Source organism: Chelonia mydas, chromosome 5 (assembly GCF_015237465.2).
Source record: "Chelonia mydas isolate rCheMyd1 chromosome 5, rCheMyd1.pri.v2, whole genome shotgun sequence".
Taxonomy (NCBI): Eukaryota; Metazoa; Chordata; order Testudines; family Cheloniidae; genus Chelonia; species Chelonia mydas.
This window is the reverse complement of record NC_051245.2, coordinates 50,981,488-51,001,427: the sequence shown is the minus strand read 5'-3', so window position 1 is coordinate 51,001,427 and position 19,940 is coordinate 50,981,488. Positions and strand designations below refer to the sequence as shown.

The 19,940-nt window shown below is 39.6% G+C and overlaps 1 long non-coding RNA gene across 1 annotated transcript in view; it reads left to right on the top strand.

Moving 5' to 3' along the window:
- Positions 1–19,940, top strand: part of LOC122465837 — a 54,173-nt gene that overhangs the window by 18,557 nt on the left and 15,676 nt on the right. The window contains exon 4 of the long non-coding RNA XR_006290934.1: positions 15,975–16,451. This is a non-coding gene — a long non-coding RNA (uncharacterized LOC122465837). The remainder of the gene's footprint in view (positions 1–15,974; positions 16,452–19,940) is intronic.

The window sequence follows — 19,940 nt, the reverse complement described above, 5'->3', positions numbered from 1 at the left end:
ACAAGAGTGACATCAAAGATTAAAAATCAGGGATACAGAGGGAGACACCAAGCAGAGAACCCTGGGCAGCACCCCACTGCTCCTCAAAAGTGTCCAGTGCATCAATGGACACACCCCAGAGGAATTGGGTCTGGAGATATGAGCAGATGTTGGACCAGAAATAGGCACCACAGTCACAGAGTATGCCCATCTCCATCCAGCTTCCTCCTCCTGGTGTGAAAGATGGCCATCTTGGCCAGTGCCAGGCAGATGTTGACGAGGAGGTCCTGTGACTTATGGGGCCAATGATGGGGTGTGAGTAGATCAGGAGGTGCAAGGAGAAGTGCATTAAGAATCTCAGTAAGACGTTCTGGCTCCTCCAGAACAGGGGCTACATCCTGACACACTCTACCAGTGGTGCTGGAACACTTTTTAAATAGCGGGGGTGCTGAAAGCCAGCCCCGAACCCTCTGTCTGACACCCTCATCCAAGCTGGGGCTGGGAGCTAGGCTGCGTTTCTGGGGTTGGGGGAAAGGCTGGGGCTGGCAGCTGGGAGCCCTGGGCATGGGGCTGGCAGGCAGGAGTCTTGCGTAAAACCTGGGGGTGCTGCAGCACCCCCACACCTCTAGTTCCCACACCTATGTACTCTACATAGATTTGTGGTGAGAGGGAGATCCTGGCATATAAGGGACAGGTGTCGGGGGAGTTTGTGAACCATGCCAGTTACACACCTGCCCGTGTGGCTCCATGAAGGATCTGCCTGCTAATATCTCTGGCAGGCTGTGAAACCAGAGTGGAGTACAGACTGGCCCACCAGAGTTGCTTGCCCTCTTCAGGTGGCAACGGATCCCACCACTTGGGAGGAGGTGGATGGTGTGAAGCACGAGTTCATACAGATGTTTTCTGGGCATACTTCAGAGGTGGACCAGCTGCATGGTGTTGAGATTGTATGGGTTGCGTGTTTGGGTGGGCAAGGAGGCTCGTGGGTCTGATAAGTTCAGAAGGGTGTGAGGGGAAAGGCAGGTGGGGAGCACCTTCTTGAAGGACCTGCTTAAGGAAAGCAAGAGAAGCAGGAAGAAAGGCTGCCCTTGCGTCCTGGAGCACATGATGGGGGACACGTGGGGTGGATAGTCCCATGCACTCGGTAAGTGCAACGGGGTCTGCCTGGTCCCTCTCACTGTAGTCCAGGAGGTCTCAGAGTCTGGTGGTGCCAGCCAGGACCATCATCAGTGCACCAAAGGGGATTGGAAGGTATGGGATTGCTGGACAATGAGGCTTTCATGGTAAGACAGGTGAATGCTGCCATGGGAAATTTGATTCTGTCCCTGCCTCTGCCCCAGAGTTCCTTTGTGATTATAGTCAAGTTGCTTAAACTAAATTTGTCACAGGTGGGCACTAATTGTGTGTTCCTCTTTTTCAGGTTGCCCAACCTGAGTATAACTGAAGTCAATGGGAGCTGTGATTTGAACTTATAAAGGTGGCACCTCAAGGGCACCCACATTTTGTGGACAGTTTTGACCTTAATCTCTCTGTGCCTCAGTTCACTATCTGTGCGATGAGGGTAATACCACTCCCTCACCTCACAGGGGAGTTGTGAAAATTAATTCAGTTATGTTTGAAGCACTCATACTACAGGTATCAGAGCATAGAAAAGCACCTACAGAAATGAATAATTCTGTCTTCAGAACAGGATTTGAATAGTGTGCAGTAAATAAGGCCTAGGGCCATACATTAAACAATGGGGATGAAACAAACTATTCAATAGCTACTCATTAAGTGACTGTAAGCCATTCTGTGCACTGAATGAAGCAGGGGGTCCTGTGGAAAAAGTAGTATCTGATTGTGTAATTAGACAGTATCATAACGTATATGCCCAAAGGAGCCAAATTTAGGTACACAGGTAACTTTAAATTCTGGCATTTACTAGCTTTTGAGTGCTTGACTCTGCAACCTTCATAATGTTCTTTTAAGGTAGTTTGTGTGTGTGTAATTATACAGAAAAGCTATTTTGGGAAACTTTTGCAGGTTTCTAATATATATTTGTTGGTTTATCACTGAGTCTCATACAATTACTTAGCAGAGCTGGGAACATACTTAAAAATGTTTCCACAAGAATTTACTAGGACAGAAAGTTGAATTTGATTTGGCCATGTGTGTGCCCCCTTTTATTTGCTTTCTGTAAATATTTTAACTAATAAGTTTACTGACAGGAATGTTTATAGAAACAGTACGTTTTAAGCAAATATTGGCAAATATTTGTGGAAAGTCCATTTTGAACTCATAAATATGAGTATTTGGACTGGATGTCTAATTCTACGTTTTACTATATTATCATTCAATGAGGGAGTACCAGTGCTAAAAGGGCAGAGCAGGCCAAAACAACCCCCATCACCCCCAGTCCTCCCCTCCCCTCCCAAACATACAAACAAAAAAACCCCCAAACAACCCAAGAAAGAAAGCGGGGGGGGGGGGCGGAATTAAGCTGGTTTGCTAAAAGGCATACTTTAAGCACTATCTTACCAAAGTTGCTGCTCCCAGGTAGACACCCCACCCCACCCCTCACGCACACTTTTTTCAGTTCACTCTAAGCACTGGAGAGCACAAATATATAAATGGCCTTTTTGTCCAGTCAGAAACTAACCAACAAGCTTGAGAATTCTGAATATTAAGTATCTGCAGCAAATTTTACTTTCTTAAATTTATTATTGTTCCCCCTGCATTCTGCCTCTCACATAAGCTAGTGTTAAAATCCACCTGTTTCAAAAGTTGCTGTATGTTGCGATTTTGTTGGGTCAATAGAGGTTTACAAGGACATGAGAAACTGTAAAATGTTCAAAGTCAAAGAAAACAGAGAACTTTGAACTTGTGTCTTGTCACATATCTGAAGGAGGAGATTATTCCCAAACATTTTGGTTTTAAAATCTATTTATTTGTAATTCTTTAATCTACATGTATATTCCCTCTTACAGCTTTGAAAATTTAAATAGATATTTTGTTTTTTTAAAGTGTCTGTGTTCACCTTTTTAAAAAAAGAGATAACAATTAAGTTTGTGTCTCTATAATATAAACATAATTAACATCCGTGGTTTATGGAATTAATGCTGCCTATGAGGGAAGAGCTTCACAATTAAATCATGGACTTGCTGCTGTGCAGTTTGGAGACGTTAGCTTTGCTTACAAGACAATGGGTTTATACTGTATATTCCATAGATTCTCATTATGTGTTCTGTCAGCAAAATTAAATTAGGCAATCTCACTACTTGCATCATCTCAGTATTAATATTATTTATAAGACAAAATGTTCCTCATGTTATGTTTCCACTAACTATCAGAAATCATTTTCCTCTTGGAGGTTGATATTAAAGTTTATATATGATAACATTACTATTTGTTTTAATATTTTCCAGTAAAAACTACTACTGTTTTAGTGACTGATATTTTATTTCCTTTAATATTTAGGCAAGTATTCCATAGAATAGCAATAAAAAGATAAGTTGCTTACAGCTAAACAGGTGAGGATCTGATTCTGCAGTCTCTGCTCACTTAAGATTCCCATTTCAGCCAATGCCCCAAGTTGGCAAATAAGAGGCTAGGGTCTTAGAGGCTTTTATCAGCTTTTTAGCTATCGGTTCTGTTTTACTGAGAAACTGTGTTCTTCCAGTCTAAATTACCTTTATTTTTATGAAAGGAAAACAACTAATCAAGAAAGACAAAAGTAAAGTGTCTGTGAAAGAGAAATGGAGAGCAGTGTATCTCTTTTGTAACATATGTTGCATCATCTTCAGCTCTCAAAATGGCAGCTGCTTCTGCAGAAAGCACACTCTTAGAAACTGAAAAATGCAATATCTCCGGCTTGGCTACACTTGTGAGTCACAGCGCAATAAAGGACCCCCAGGCACACGAGCTCACTACCCGTCCACAGTGGCAAGGCACGTAGAGCGCTCTGACTCCTCAGCTACAGCGCTGCTGGTACTCCACCTCGGCAAGTGGAATAACGTTTGCTGCACCCCCGCTGGAGCGCCGCAGCGCCAGTGTGAACGAGGTGTTGCATTACTGCACTCTGACCAGCCTCCGGAAACATCCCATAATCCCCTTAAGTCAAGCGGCCACTCTTGTCATTGTTGGAAATTGGCTGCAGGAATGAGGAAATGCCCTTTCAAAGCTCCGTTTCGGAGAAGCCAGCTGCTTATCAGCTCTGAGAAAAAGCAACCATTTATTGTTTGCTTTGAGTGAGTGAGAGAGAGGCAGGCAGGGGGGAGGAGGAGTCTGAACTTACAAGACCGCATGCTGATACACTCTCAGCACCCCAAAAACCCACTCTCTCTCCCCCCCATACACACAACACACTCCCCGTCACACTCTACCCCACCCCCATTTGAAAAGCACGTTGCAGTCACTTGCATGCTGGGATAGCTGCCCATAATGCATTGCGCCCAGTGCCGCTGCAAGTGCCGCAAATGTGGCCATGCCAGTGCGCTGTCAGCTGTCAGCGTGAACACACTGCAGCGCTTTCCCTACTGTGCTCTACAAAGGCAGGTTTAACTCACAGCGCTCTACATCTGCATGTGTAGCAATGCCCCTAGAAAACAACATGCTAAGCATTACCTAGTTACATACAACACGATACCAACTGCAATCTTTCTTTCTCAAGGAATAATTCTAAGGAACAAAAAGTGAATTCACATTACATTTTAGCTAAGGGCTTGGCTACACTTACATTTTATAGCGCTCTAACTTGCTGGCTCAGGGGTGTGAAAAATCACCCTTCCCCGAGCCCAGCAAGTCAGAGCGCTATAAAGCGCTAGTGTGGACGGGCTCCAAGTGCTCCAGTGGGGGAGGTTTAGGTTGGATATTAGGAAAAACTTTTTCACTAGGAGGGTGGTGAAACACTGGAATGCATTACCTAGGGAGGTGGTAGAATCTCCTTCCTTGGAATTTTTTAAGGTCAGGCTTGACAAAGCCTTGGCTGGGATGATTTGATTGGGGATTGGTCCTGCTTTGAGCAGGGGGTTGGACTAGATGACCTCCTGAGGTCCCTTCCAACCCTGATATTCTATGATTCTATGATTCTATGCTTGGAGCCACGCTCCTAGCGCTCAGAGCTAATCCCCTGGTGGAGGTGGATTGCCAAGAGCGCTGGGAGAGCTGCCTCCCAGCGCTCGCGCGTGACCACACTCGCACTTCAAAGCACTGCCACGGGAGCACTCCCACGACAGTGCTTTGACGTTTCCAGTGTAGCCATGCCCTAAGTTAAAAAAATGTGCTATTTTAAACACTAGACCCAGATCTGCAGCCTTTAAACACCCAAACTCAGAATGAAGTCAATGCACAAGTACTGCTTGATTGGTCCCAGTTGTGTAAAATTTGAAATATTTTCACATCCATATCCTGACAAAATAACATATTTTTATTTGTGCATTTCAGAAAAAACAATTTATTTTATGAATAGTTTACATGGAAATGTCACACTTCAGAGTGTAAAAAATGTTTATCGCCATCATATGGAAGATATTTTAACTGAACTTTGAATTTTAGGCCAGTCATCAAGGATTTTCAAACAAGTTAAAATGGTTTTAGTTGGCCCTTTTGGTTTAAAAGTCAGTCAACATTTTCATTTTCTGGACTTTATAGATAGGCCAGAACCAAGGAGTTTGGAATCAAAGCCCAGGGCTGTTTGGATTTGGTGTTTCTGTTCTGCCCATTGTGTATACAGGCCACAGTCATGAAGTTCAGATCTTGATGTGAATTTGAACTTCATCAAATCCATGGTTTATGTTCTGATCTTGTGTTCCACTTTGGTCAGTCTTTAGTTTATACTTTCAGCTATTGGGCCAAATTCTGCTTTAATTTTGACCCGTACAATCCAGTTACCTTGACTATATTCTTACCCTGATTTATCGCCTCATTAGGGTTTCAGTGATGTAAATGAAATTTGGTTCTAAATCTTCACTGTAAACAAAAGGGTATATTCACCTCTCAGTGCAAAAGCGGAGAGTATATGCCTCAAAAAAAGAAAGAAAAAGAGAATACACAACTAAAACTTGGCAGACAAGGTCTCAGCCAGAGGGTGGATTTTTTTAATTTATTTTTTGGTAAATGTTGAGCTCACTTCTCTGCTTAGGTAAGTAGGCACACATTCCCATGTATCTTGTAAAATCAGGAATAGTTCTACACATGCATGTTTTTACAAGATACACAGCAATTCTCACTCACATATCTTTCTGATGACAAAATCAAGCCATCGGTTTAAATCTATTTGGTTTTATTTAAGTTATAGGAATGAGGGGATGGGGAGAATACCGGCTCTGGGTGATTTCTCTGAGCTCCTATCATCCAAAACCAGGTTCCTTTTTTAAAACTAACAGCCCAGTCCTGCATACATGTGCGTTGTATATGAGAAGGGGTTTGCAAGAAGAGGGCTCTTATTTGGCAAGTTATAAATCCTGGACTTAGAGTCTGATCCAAAGCCCATTGAAGTCACTGAAAAACCTCCCATTAACTTCAGTGGTTTTTGAATCAGGTCCTTAATGTGGAATTGCAATGTATCACTCTCACTATCCTCAATAAATTTAGACCAAAAAAACCAAACCAAAACAAAAAAAACCCAATGTCAAACCCTGGCCATATATTAACAGTAGCCTGAGGGTTTTAATAAAGATTCATAATATACAAATCCTATTATGTTTAAATGCCCATTTGCAGTATATACCATCTAAGCTGTGAAGTACAATAAGGGACATATTTATTCTGCCCTCATGCTATTTGTAGCTAGGATGTGTGCGTAATTCATATGAGAGACCCACATTACCTGAAATCATTCTGCTCTTACCCACAAAATTGCACCCATCGGGGGAGAGATAGTTGGCAGAACTTGCCCAAAAGAGCAATTTCCATATATTTTCCTTGTAGAAAAATTAGAAAAACAGAGGCTTTTAAGATTCAACTGACCTTGGGCAGCTTATTTTACATGCTGAGCCTAGAACTCACTCAACCATTCCCATTCCAATACCAATAAATTGCAAACAGTAGCAAATAAATTACAAATCCTTAATGGAGCACAGTGGAACCCAGGGTAGTATCACCAAATTTGTGTGAAGCTTGGATCAGGGTTACAGATTCTACTTCAACTGAACACAGTAGCAAAACTCCCATTGACTTTAATAGTCAGGATCAGGCCATATGTACAGTATTAGAATACTAATGCACAAAAGGATGGAGTTAAGAATTCTGTGCCCACCTTAAATTCTAGCTGTTTGGCTTTTGAGTTTATTTTAATGTATGTTCATATTTAATTATTATTAATTGTAGGTGAGAGTGCAGAGTCAAAGAGCAAAAGAATTTTACAATATCTTACATAACCCAGCTGTATTTTTATCAGATTAATTAGCACAAACAAGGAGGTGACTTTCTACAAAGATATCTGCCATTTGAGTACAGCGTGGCTTCTTTTGTAGAGTTCATCACTGGTGATATTCAAAACAGTGAAACAAATTGAAGAAGCTGGTGGCCGTTTTTAAAAACAAGCAACCCAGCAAAAGTCTCCCTGTTCCAGGATAAAGTGAAGATGTAAACAGGTCAGAATAGTAAGGAGTAACAAGTGTTTGGTATGCGTAGGCAGGGGTTTTGGTTTTTTAAAATAACATCTAGTCGTAATTATACTTATGTAGGACCCAATCCCATAATTTCAATGAGACTACTCCATGAATAAGGATTACTCACACAAGTAAAAGTTGCATGATTAGGTCAGGATTAGTTGCAGGATTATGGTTGTTACCTAGATTTTCAAAAAGACAGTTGGTGGGCAAGGGAGAGCCCATGCTTAGATGCCTGTGGCCACTACAGAAAAAAATAAAAATTGGGGTGATATTCTTTGAAAGAGCAGAAAAAAATCAGTTGTTTAATAACAGTGCTATCAAGTAGCTGATATATTTTCATTTTGTCTTTTTGCTTGAGACAGTTACCCTTAAGATCCTACAGAAAAAAGCATTTCTATCATAGTACACATGACTAGTAGAAAAGGAAGAATAATCTGATGATGTGCACCTCACCTTGAGAATGGACATTTTACTATCAGTGTTTATACATTAATACACAGAAACTTGTCTTGGTAGGGTTTTTCTAGGTATCTTAATTCTGCTGATGCAAAGTGAGAGTGAAATTACAGGTGCCAGTTTGCAGTGTAGAATGCTGATAAACAACTTACCATTTTGCAGTGGCTGGTCACATCTGGAGTCTTTTGGGATGCAAAAGTACTGGAAGGATTATTGCAAAACTTAAAGACACTTATGTTACCATAACTTTTGTTTTTAATTAGTAGTTTTTACATTTTTCTTTTGGAGTATCTTCTTGCTTATATCATACTTATTTAGTTAAACATCTAATTGACATCAAAAGCAGGGAATCAGACCTACAGCACTTGTCAGAAAACTTTTCTAGTTTGACCTTAGACTGAGACAGGCTGCTATAAAACCATGGATCAGTGGATTGTGTTTTATTAATTTCAGCATATAATGAAACTCCATAATCTACAGTCCACAAATCTGACCTGTCAATCATATTAAATTGTCACACAACATTTAATTTGTATACATTATGCATAGTGTGGAATGGAATCATAACAATTAAAGTGCATTGGTGTTCTTCCTCCTTAATTTGTCACAATAGTTTCATAATAGTTCAAAATTAATACACAAAACAGTCCACAGTGTGGACTGTGGCAGTCGGAGTACCCTAATCTTCCCTTTTGTGATTTTTATATTGTTTTGTCTGGGCCACAATGTGGAGATATTCAGCTTGATTTTATATATTATTGTAGTGCTTTTTCATTATCAAAATCCCCAGATATCCTCTGCTAAAAGGTCCAATCACAATGCAAGATATTGTTATGAATTAGTATTTATTTATATTATTTATTATATCATCTTGATAAAATATGTCTGGAAACACAAAACAGATCAAGAAAGGCTTGATTCTTAATGTTCCTTGTACACAGTCACGTTCTGAATTCCTTGCAGAATTTCCATCAGGTCACTGTAGTAATAATTATGCATGTATGCAGTTAATGTTCCCTGACTGCTTCTGATCCTCTGTGTCTGTTCCCTTTCTGTGCTGTCCTGTTGAGATCATACAGCCTGAATATAACATGCTGCAAACTGGTCAGAACTCAAAACCCTGGCAAATTTATAAGCCCACCTATGGAAGAAGAGTTTCAATCCCAACAAAATAGAAAAGGAAATGTTAATGCACACATATTTCTTATATAATTTAATATATATTCATTGTGTTAGAAATGTCTGAAATGGCTTAGTTATATCCTCCACTGTTGTCCAGAAATAATTTCCTGTTATGTCATGCAATGTGTTTCTCATGAGAGTATCCTCTCAGGAATGGGGTGAATTGGAAGCTACCACCCATTAAAATGAGACCAGATTTTGGCCCAGTACTGTATTTTAGCTAACTAGTCATTATTGATGTTTAGTGTACTTTATTTTTACTATGCTCTTTAGTGTATTTATACAAAATATTCATACTGAAACTGAGAGCACTCCAAATTAACCCCTTTGTGGGAATAGGTCTTTCATGAAAATTCATTGTTTTATGGATAATTTTTTGCTTAAGTGAAAACATTGTCAAAGTTGGGTATGACTTTTTTGTGGTGCATTTTCAAATGCTGAGGTTGGGCTGGATACGGGATCAGGATCATAATCTGTCAACCAAACTCCCATTATTCTCTGATCCATCTATGGTAGTGTCTTATGGAGAAAGTCTAGCTTTGTGCTGCTTTAGTTGCTCCTGATTGATACTGCTAAACATGTTTGATAACCTTTAGCCCTATGATTGTGTGCAATTGCACAACCAGCTCCTATCACATCAGTAATGCTTTCACTACATACTGATAACAGTGGGAAGCAATCCTGATGGGGCCCGAGCCCCAGGTTCTTCCCCTGTGCCATGGGTGCATGCACTTATTGATGCTAACTATGATGGCCTTGCACTTTGGGTGAGCATAGGATTTGGCACCTACCTGCAAGGTTGAGCGCACATCTTTTTAGCTGCTCTTGAGGTTCATCCACTTTGTCATGAACTCTGTGCACGGCTTGAATCCATGTATATCCTCTTTCACGTGTGTGCTTTTAGTATAATATCTCAATTCAGTGCCTCATCCGAAGTAAAATGTCCTAAACCTTGATGTTCTGTCACCCAGTCCTCCACCATCTGCTACATCTAGTCTTCTCTCCACTCCCCTCCTGATTGCTTCCTCCCGCCTCTTCTCTCTCAGCACAAGATAACTGTACATAATACGTGTGTGTAAGGAATAAGTGACTGTATAAATAATTAGTTTTTTTCACTCTGCCTCTCCCAACAAAAGGTCAGTTTTAAGTATGGCCTCTCTACCTATTCTGCCTCATCTTGGAAGTTTACATGCACAAAATATTGTGCAAATGTGGCTTTTCACATTGTTGCATGGCTAAATGCAGAAATGGCCATGGTCTTGAAAATTGTGCAAATAAAAATTGTAAAACATATTTAAACCTTTAAAAGTGTCAAGTATATTCAGATATTAGCTGGTCTAGCTATTTACATATAGATGTCCTTTGGTGTTTTATCCTAGCTATCCTCAGACATACAAACAAAAGGGCCCCAGCTATGCCCTTCTTTCAGTTGCTTTCCTGCCTCCCTTTATTTCCATCACCCAAAATGAAATGGAGAAACTTTTGCATTAAATTTCACTAATAAAAAAAACCCTTTATTTCTGAATGAGGCACATATGGTATCTTCATGCAAACAGATCTAAAATAAATAAATAGCCGATCTGCTGTACCTGCTGAGAAATCAAGCATTCCTATCTGTCATGTCTTGTTACCCAACATAACACATGCACATACTGTAGACAGACACGCTAGCTTGGACATGTAGCATTATGTTCCAATTTTACTTCACCAGGGAAGCTTTCTTGAGTCTGACCCTGATTCTGATGGCAAAGATCCAGAGGTCTTATGACAAAGCACTGGCTTAACCGTGTGCACAAAACTAGCCCTTAGAAAGAGGCATTGACACTCAGCATGCCATCCTTCATTGTCAGCAGGCAGAGTACAACAATTACAAGGATTTACCGTATCCTTAATACTGCTGATTCATTGACAGAAATGGGAATTAAATCATACAATTTTACTACAATTTGTAGCCCTAGCATCCTGTTTCAAAGACTATAACGTTTTTAAAAGACATTTCCATTTGTGGCAGAAAACTGAAAATCATCTAAGAAACCTTCTGACCAAGATCAAATCTCCCCCCCGCCATGTCCTGTTGTGTGTTTGGATGGTGTTTTGTAAGATTGTTATAAAATTAGACACTTACATAATGATGGGTGTGGCATCAGTGCCAAGTGAAGTAGAGCAGAATAGAAACAGAAGAGAAAAATTAGGGATTGCAGTTAGGCTGGGGAACATCATAGCATGGACTGGTGGATGCACAACTGGATCCTAATGGGTGATCTCTCTGTTGCTGTTTGCTCCAGCAGTTTAGGGAGTGGAAGCCCATGGATTGCACTTGAATGTGGGAGTCCTTCATAATAGCCCAATTCACTATTTCTACTGCATTGGTAAATGATGTACTGAATATGGTCACAAAGAGGGGATGTTCTCTGCAAAGTTTAGGGGTGGTTAGGTTACACAAGAGTTAATGCACTACTAGCCTTTCTCTTCTAGTTTGTATTCTGCTAAGTGCTTAAAGTATGCAGTGTTGTAGCTGTGTAGGTCCTAGGGTATTAGAGAGACAGGGTGGGTGAGGTAATATCTTTTATTGGACCAAATTCTGTTGGTGAGAGAGACAAGGTGACCTGAAGAAGAGCTCTGTGGAGCCTGAAAGCTTGTCTCTCTCACCAACAGAAGTTCGACCAATAAAAGATATTACCTCACCCTCCTTGTCTCTCTAAAATGCTTAAAGTGACATTTGCCCCAGCACAAAATAATGTCACCCACAACTGAACACATTTGGGAGTCTTCCCTCAGAAGGAGCCCAAGCTCGGGGATAAAAAGAGTGCTATACATTTACACCCTTAAAATTTCTCTTGGTTGAAAGACTTGACTCATTCTAACAGAATTACTGTATTAAGCATAAAGAACCAGCATCTTTCAAACAAACCAAACTTTTTAATTGCGCCCCCGGTATGCCAAGTTTGGAGTGCACTGGCCGTGTTGCATGCAGGAGTCTCTTGGTGCTAAGACTGGCCTACAAGAATATCAAACCTCAACATTTAAAAACTCCTAAAATAAGAAGAGATAATTACAACTGCTCCTGGCTGAAAACAGTGCTCAAGTACAGAATTGACAAAACATCCCCACATTATGGGAATTGGCTACAGATATGGGGATTTCTTGTGCACCCAAGAATCACACTAAAATATACCACAGCCTACCTGGTGATAAGCCCCATAAAAATGTGTCCGATCCTGAATTGCTTCTTGAGAGTTGTTTCAGGTAATGTAGTTGTATTGGCCTGTGTGGATCGTATTCAACTTTGTTAAATGGTTGAGAATAGTTTTCAATGGAGATTAACAATTAATGTAAAAAAATTTCTTGACTTAGAAAGCAAATTTCAATACATTGGTGTTCGTGACCATTTTATGTTTGCGTTCTGTGAAAATAGAGTATTTGAGTTTCACTGGTTTGAAATACCCGTGAAAAGTGAATCCTAAGTTTTATTGCTGGAGTATTGATCAAAAATAAATTTGAATTGTTCATTCAATTATAAAATTTATAGTATTAGTTAGTTACATAAGTCATCCAATGAGAGAAAAAAAATTACACCATGTGACTTATCTAATGTACTATCATGGTGCAAATTTTGAATTATATGTTTTATTATAATATTCACAGTTCACATTACTTGTTTGTATCTTGAAGTCATTCAGTCAAGGAACAGAAACATATCATGTTACTTATACGGTATAACTGATCAACAGAGCTCAAGTTTTGAATATTTACAATTTAAAGATTAATAATCTGCAGATCAAGAATTATCGGCTGAAGAAATTTGTAAATAATTCTGAATAATGAATACATTTAAGAATTTTACAATCTGTTTATAAGCAATCCACAAACGGACAAAAAAGTGAAATCGGATGACTAAATTGCTGATTGAAAATTATTTGTTCAGCTCTAGTTTTCAATGAGCTTTTTTAAAAGAAACACTCCATCTACATTGATTAGCATCTACCAATACAACTTAGTTACAAGAAACTATTTGGAAGAACTATCTCAGGATATACATTTTTATCATTTCATTGGGGCCACAGAGAAAGATTTGCTTTAGTATTCTGAATACAGAAGTGGGAACTAAGGATTCCAGTTTTCTAATTCTGGCTGTGTTACGGACTCACTCTATGGCCTTGTGCAGGCTATCTTAGCTGTTTCTGTTCCTGCTTGGTGCATTTTATATGTCATACTTATAGTAAAGAATACATGGATAAAGAGGTTAATTAGTGTTTATATGGTCCTCTGAAGATTAAAAATGCTATATAATTATTATTATTTGTATTATGCTAGCTCCTAGGGAGTTCCATTGCGCTAGGCTCTGTACAGACACAGAGAGGGAGACAGTCCCAGCCCTAAAGAATTTGCAATCTAAATAGAGAAGACAATAATAGACATACATCATGTAAGCATAATAGATCAGACATCTATAAATTACATTTACTGTCTATATCACCGGAATTACTTAAAAAAAATTCCCCAAATCATCCTCCCTCTTCTCCATTGCCCAGCTACCCGAGCAAGCCAGGAACACCAGGCTGACCCATACTGCCCTCCTGCCACCCCTCAGAAACAGAAGTGGGAAGAAAGTATCTCTGACCTACTTATTGTTCTCGCTAGTCATCTGTCCCTGACACCCATTCCCTATTGCTAACCCAAGTTAATTCCTACTTCCCCAAAACCTCTAGTCCTAGATAAGGTTTGGTTAAAAAAAGAAACAAACAAAAAAAAAGCACTCTAGCCTAATCAGAAAAATTCTCAACATTTGTCTAGATTTGATTAAAAGTTGCTGAGAATGAAGTCAGTCTTTCCTGGGTTGGGGGAAAGGGTGGTGGAATAGTTAGCGCCACATGGTCTCACAAAGTACTAAGTATTATTAGAATCACTGTAAAAGTTAAGAGAAAACTGCATCCATTTTACTTGTTGAAATGGACAAAATGTAAGAAGCCAATCTTAGCAATACTAAACAGTTAAATATATTGGAAAATAAAGGCCTGAACCTGCTGTTCTTCTTTAAATTAAACTCAAATGAGCACACTTCAGGCACAAGTCTTGCATTCAGCCACATATAAGCATTTGTTTGCACTAGTCTGAAGAAGAACAGCAGGTTCAGGCCCTTTATTTTCCAATACATTTAACTGTTTATAATTGCTAAGATTGCAAACAAATGCTAAGCTTGTTTATTATGGCTAATCTTATTTGCTTTCAGTGAACTCTGAGTCTGAATAAAGACTGAAGAGTCAGGCCCAAGGTTTTTAAGTACAGTTAGCATTTGTGACCCCACTGTAGGCTGTCTAATCCAAAAAAGTGATATTATTTTGGCCTCTGGCAGTATAGGTGAAGTATACAAGAGGCTGATTGAAGACCTGTTTCCATCCTGCTTTAAAATAGGTTCACAATCCAAAAAGGAACTTTAAACACTGTATTTAAATAGTAAAACTTAAAGCTTTACTTCTATAAGGAGGTTTATAACAATCAATAAAAAATTGCCTTTGACCTTTTACTTGAAAGGTCTCAGCAAAACAGTGGATTTTCAGATTCAGGCTTTTGGTATTTGAAAAGATTAACAGCTGAACTGAAATAAACAAATTAGTAGAACTGCCTGCCCCAAACCCATTCTGATTAGGTGATAGATGCAACCTCCTTTACAGTAGCTGAGGTCTGTAGGATGCTCTTGTCCAGAAGGATTTTATCAATGGTATTGCCTCAAAAGTAAAACTGACTAGGATCAGTGCTACAGAGAAAAGGCTTCTTTCTGTACAGGAGGAAGGCACTAATCAAGTTCTTCTGCAGCTGCTGATCTGGCCCTTTTCAATGAAACGAAAGGCACAGAGAAAGAGAGGAAAATGGAGATGCAGGGAGAGGCAGACTTAAAGGAAGAAGAGAACTGAAACAGAGGTCTAGTTTCCCCTTTCCTCTGGAAAAACATAGGTGGCCAGAATAAAGATGTTTCCACTGGCGGGATGAGGGATTTGCCTTTCTTGAGGAGTAGGCAAGGCCCTAAACTTCACTGATCCCTCTGTGCATGGTGTGACTTTCAAGAGTTCAGTGAAGGCCAGGGCAATCCCTGTTGAAAAAGCCTGTTTTATCCAGACTAGATCTAAATGTCCCAATAGATGAGACTTCGCCATTTCCTTTGAAAGACTATTCTACAGCCTAGTAGTCCTGTAGATTTCACTGTCATGAATTTTTTTCTGTTTCAGCCTAAATTTGCCTTTAATCTTTTCCCCCCTAGTTATACCACCTTGCTTCAAATTAAATAATTCGCTCTGCTCCTTGGGGCCCAATCCTGCCCCTGTTTACTCGAACAAAACTGCTGGAGTCAATGGGAATTTGCCTGAGTTTGGATGGCAAGATCGGTCCCTTTCTGTTTATACCCTCCCTATATTTGTAGACTGCTATCTTGTCAACTCCCCAAAGTTGACTCTTAGCCAAACTTTTCATATTTAGCTCTTTTAAATATTTTCCCATGGCTAATGCCATCACATCAGCACCTGGTTATTTTGGTTGCTCTTCTCTAAATCTACTCCAGTTTGTCAATATTTTTGTGATTATGTGGCACTCAGAACTAAATGCAATAATGCGAGTTCACACCAGAACATTTTGGATTAGGAGTGTTATCCCTCTCTTCCCTAAAGTGCTGCAGCAAATTAGTCCAGGATGTCTGGGGTACCAAATTCCAGTCTGTCCTCAAAATGGCCTATGTACTTTAAAGATTCCTGTATCTTTTCCGTTTTCCAGGTAGACATCTTTAAAGGGGTTCTGCTCCTCCTCCCAGCTGGACAAATATGTACTCCCTGCACCACCAAAGAGTCTTTGAACAAGCAAGCAGCTACCTTCTTTTTTGAGTGTCAGCCTGCTGGAAAGTCCTATAAAGTGCAGTGCTGTGCTATCACTCTAAGGAGTGTTGCATGTGGATACAGCACTAAGAAAGCTGAAGCCTTGAAGAGCATACCATCTCTCCAGGCCCTCATCTCAGATTGCAGAGGAGCCATTCTCACCTCTGTCTAGTCGGTGTCTGTGGCCCAAAGCACATCAGCATGCGAGAGTGGTTACCAGTCCTTCATGTCTGTCCACTAGTATTGCAGCAGGTCCTCAAGACCACCTGAGACAGCCAGATCCATCAGAAGTAGGCCTCTGGCAGCCTGCCTCCTCTTCTTCCAGGACAAGGCAATGGTGGATGTCTCCAGCACACTGAGGGAAGGAAGCAGTGGCAAGGTATGTGCAGATATCTATATGTTGCCATTTGTCCTTATCCTTTGTTTATAATCTTTTGAGCTTGTTTTCATTCCAGTGCTCTACTCCCAGCCAATTTGAATTAATTTGTCAAGTAAGGTTGTATGAGACACAGTATCAAGTGCTTTACTGAAATCCAAATATATTATGTCTGCTGCTTTCCCATCATCTGCTAATTTTGTAATTCTATCAAAAAAGCAATCAAGTTTGTCTGGCAAGGTTTATTCTTTATGGAACCCATGATTCAATTTATCTGCTTCTGAGGGATGAAGGACTGAGTCAACCATTTATAAGCTTAATCAAACTTATCCAAACCCCTTTACTCAATAGATTGGACTGAAAGTCTTGGGAGAATAGACTTGCTTGCAGTATTCACATCACTTCCTGGTTTCTAATGGAATGAAAATACTGGAAGAAAAGGTTTTGGCACAGTATTTCAGTACTTCTGCATTGGGCCTAGCAGAACTCAGGAAATGCAGAGGACCATAAAAATCTTATTTTAAAAAGTTAATGGAGCTATTTCAGACCTCCAGAAAAGTTTGATACAAGTTTTAGGGAAAGATTCAGATCAAATTCTTCTTTTACTTAGAAAAATAAAAAAATTAATAGGCAAAATATGGCTAGGTATAGAGGTAATAAGATTCCCTGGCTTCATCTCAGATCTCCTTCAGCCTTGATCAGACAGAAATCTGCCCTCATACACCACTTGTAATTTAGAGGTCTCCTCATCACACCTTACGTGATAAACTCTAGAACATGGAAGTTGTTGGCCCTGAAATCCGTCAGCCCGTCCCTTTCCATTTTGAAACAATACCTACAATATTTCTTTTCAAAGGTCATTTTAAAAGAGACCAGTATTGGTCCTCAATTTATTACCCTTCCCTCTCATTTATTTCCCCCCACTTGTTGTATTGGACCTTCTTTGAATGTTGATAGGATTGTCTTTATTGGCTTTCCATGTCTTTATTGCCCAAGATATAGTGAGGGAACTAATACGTAAAACAACAACAACAACAATTATTAATGTTTAAGATTTGAGGGGAACTTGGTCTTAACACCCCAGATACACTGGAGTTTTCTGTGTGGCTCTCTGAAATTACCAGTAATAGGAAAGTGGAACAGAAGTCAAATGTGAATCTGAAAGAGAGGTAAAGAGAGTGAATCTATTAGATATTAAAGGATGAAACAAAAGTCACCTTAAGGGAAGCATGGTGAGCTTCTGCACTGAATTCAATCAGCTGATTTGAAAAAAATAAACTATTATGGTTGATGACAATGTGCAATAGGTATTCACTGAATATTGGGAAAATCCTAGTCCTAGAAGAGAGTGTGGGAACTTTGCCATTGACTTCCATGAGACCAGGGTTTGGCTGTATGGGTGAAAACCTTCCTCTCCCCAGCTCCTCAGTTAAACACTTTCTCAGCAAGAGTGACGGACCCACACAAGATTTTCTGCACCAGGTAAGCTCTGTAACACCTCTGGAGCAGTTTCATTGGGGGGGTCTCTCCCCTAGCTGATATAGCAGCTGCATTGAGGTTCTGCTGTAGCCCTACAGCCTGTGTTAGGATTTTGGGATGAATTCTACACCCTTCAGCCCCTGCTTATTTTCCCTCACAAGGCTTGATTCCTTAGTGCAGGGAAAAGTGTATTTCAAAGTGTATTCGTAAGGCACAAAGCACACTTACATCTGGAAAATGGTACATTTGTAAGCTATTCGCTAACTTGCTTGCTAATTTTAAGCCCTTTGGTCAGTCTTTTCACACATACTGCTTCACAGATACCCACTGAATTCTGGGTAGGGTAGAGAGGTTTTCTTATTTGCGGTTAAGTAGTTTTTCATTACCTTGGAGGTCCATTGTATGCCATTATCCATTTCCAGTTGCATAGGCAGCTCTCCTATGAGAAAGCTGTAAGACATTTTATAGCCATTTCTATGATGACAAAGGGTGAGAACCTATTCAAGTTATTCAAAATAAAAATGCATCTAAAGAAGTGCATATTTTAAAATTTATTGATTGTTTATAAAAGGTTGTGGGCAACTTGTGGCAGATGGGAGAGATATTCAGTTGGAAAGCTCCTTACAGCAAGCAGCTACTCAGTCTGAAAATTAATTTCAAGAAACATGACTGACCACTGAGCAATTTTAGCCATAGTTTTTGCGGAACATTTTGTAGTAAACAATGTTGTTTGAGCACAGAGTGACTGGACTTCAAAATTAGCAGTTAGGCCTACAGGCAAGTACAGAAATACTGCACTGCCCACTAGAATGCTAGAGCTTCTTTTGTTATGAGGTGAACACAACATTGAATTCTCACACACCAAGTACAGCACCTCAATACTCAAAACAACAACCTATATTGGATGTATCAGCTTAGTCCATGGAAATACATGATCATGATCCTGAACAGTGATCTGCAAGTTTTCCAAATTAAAATTTATTTAAAAACACTGTCTAAAGACCCCTATCAAAATCGATGAATAGACTGAAAAAGACCTATTGTAAACAAATGCTTATCGAGTGTGGCTGAATGCAAAACTTGTACTTGAAGTGTGCTTATTTGAGTTCAGATTTAAATTGAAAGGTGGGGGTAATGATGTTTTAATGGAAAGACCCAGCGGATAGTTCTAAAAAGATGAAAAGACTGGAAAGGATCTGGCCTTCTTTGAATATTATATTTTTTTCCCCACAAGTTTTAGGATATGAAGCTGCCTTATCAAGAAATATTTAAATTGCTTCTGTGGCTTTAGACCACGTGTATTTTATGAAATGCATTGCCTATTTTTGTGCTTATTGTTTTATTGTATTCTTTTTTAGCTCTTGTCTCTTCACGTTTGGCCTTTAAATATACACTTAAATTATCAATGCAGAACACATTTTAAAAATCTAATGTACTTTTCATTTTTAAGCTCTTGTTTTAAAAAAAACATTTTTTTTATTTCACATAGCTTGGACAGTGTCACTAAACTGGTCAGTTTCCCCTTCTGTTTCTTGTGAACTAACAAAATATGGTTGAGTTAGGTTCACACCTACTGCAGAGAAAAGTCCATATTTTTTCAAAAGACTGTTTTCATTGACATTTGAGGGTATGGGAAATAAGTGACAAGATTTTTATTCATAATAGGAGATCAGATCCTGCTACCACTGAATTCAGTGGCAAGACCTCTATTGGATGCTAGGATTTATATAATTCTTTATTTATTTTTAACAGACGTAAACTTTGAGCTTTGAACTAGTTTAAAAGTGCCCTTTTGATGTTTTGGCTTCCAGCAGTCCATGTACTACTTAGATGAGTGGGATGGAGATTACTGGGTTATATCACCCAGGACAAAATTCACTGAAAGGGCCAAAATAAAGGAAAACTTAGTGAGGTTTTCCTCACAGTGTTTCTCTCATGACTTTCTAAAATCTTGAAGTCTGTTATTTCCTTACCACTCACCAGCAAGCCCTCGTTCTGCACTTTGATCTTTCT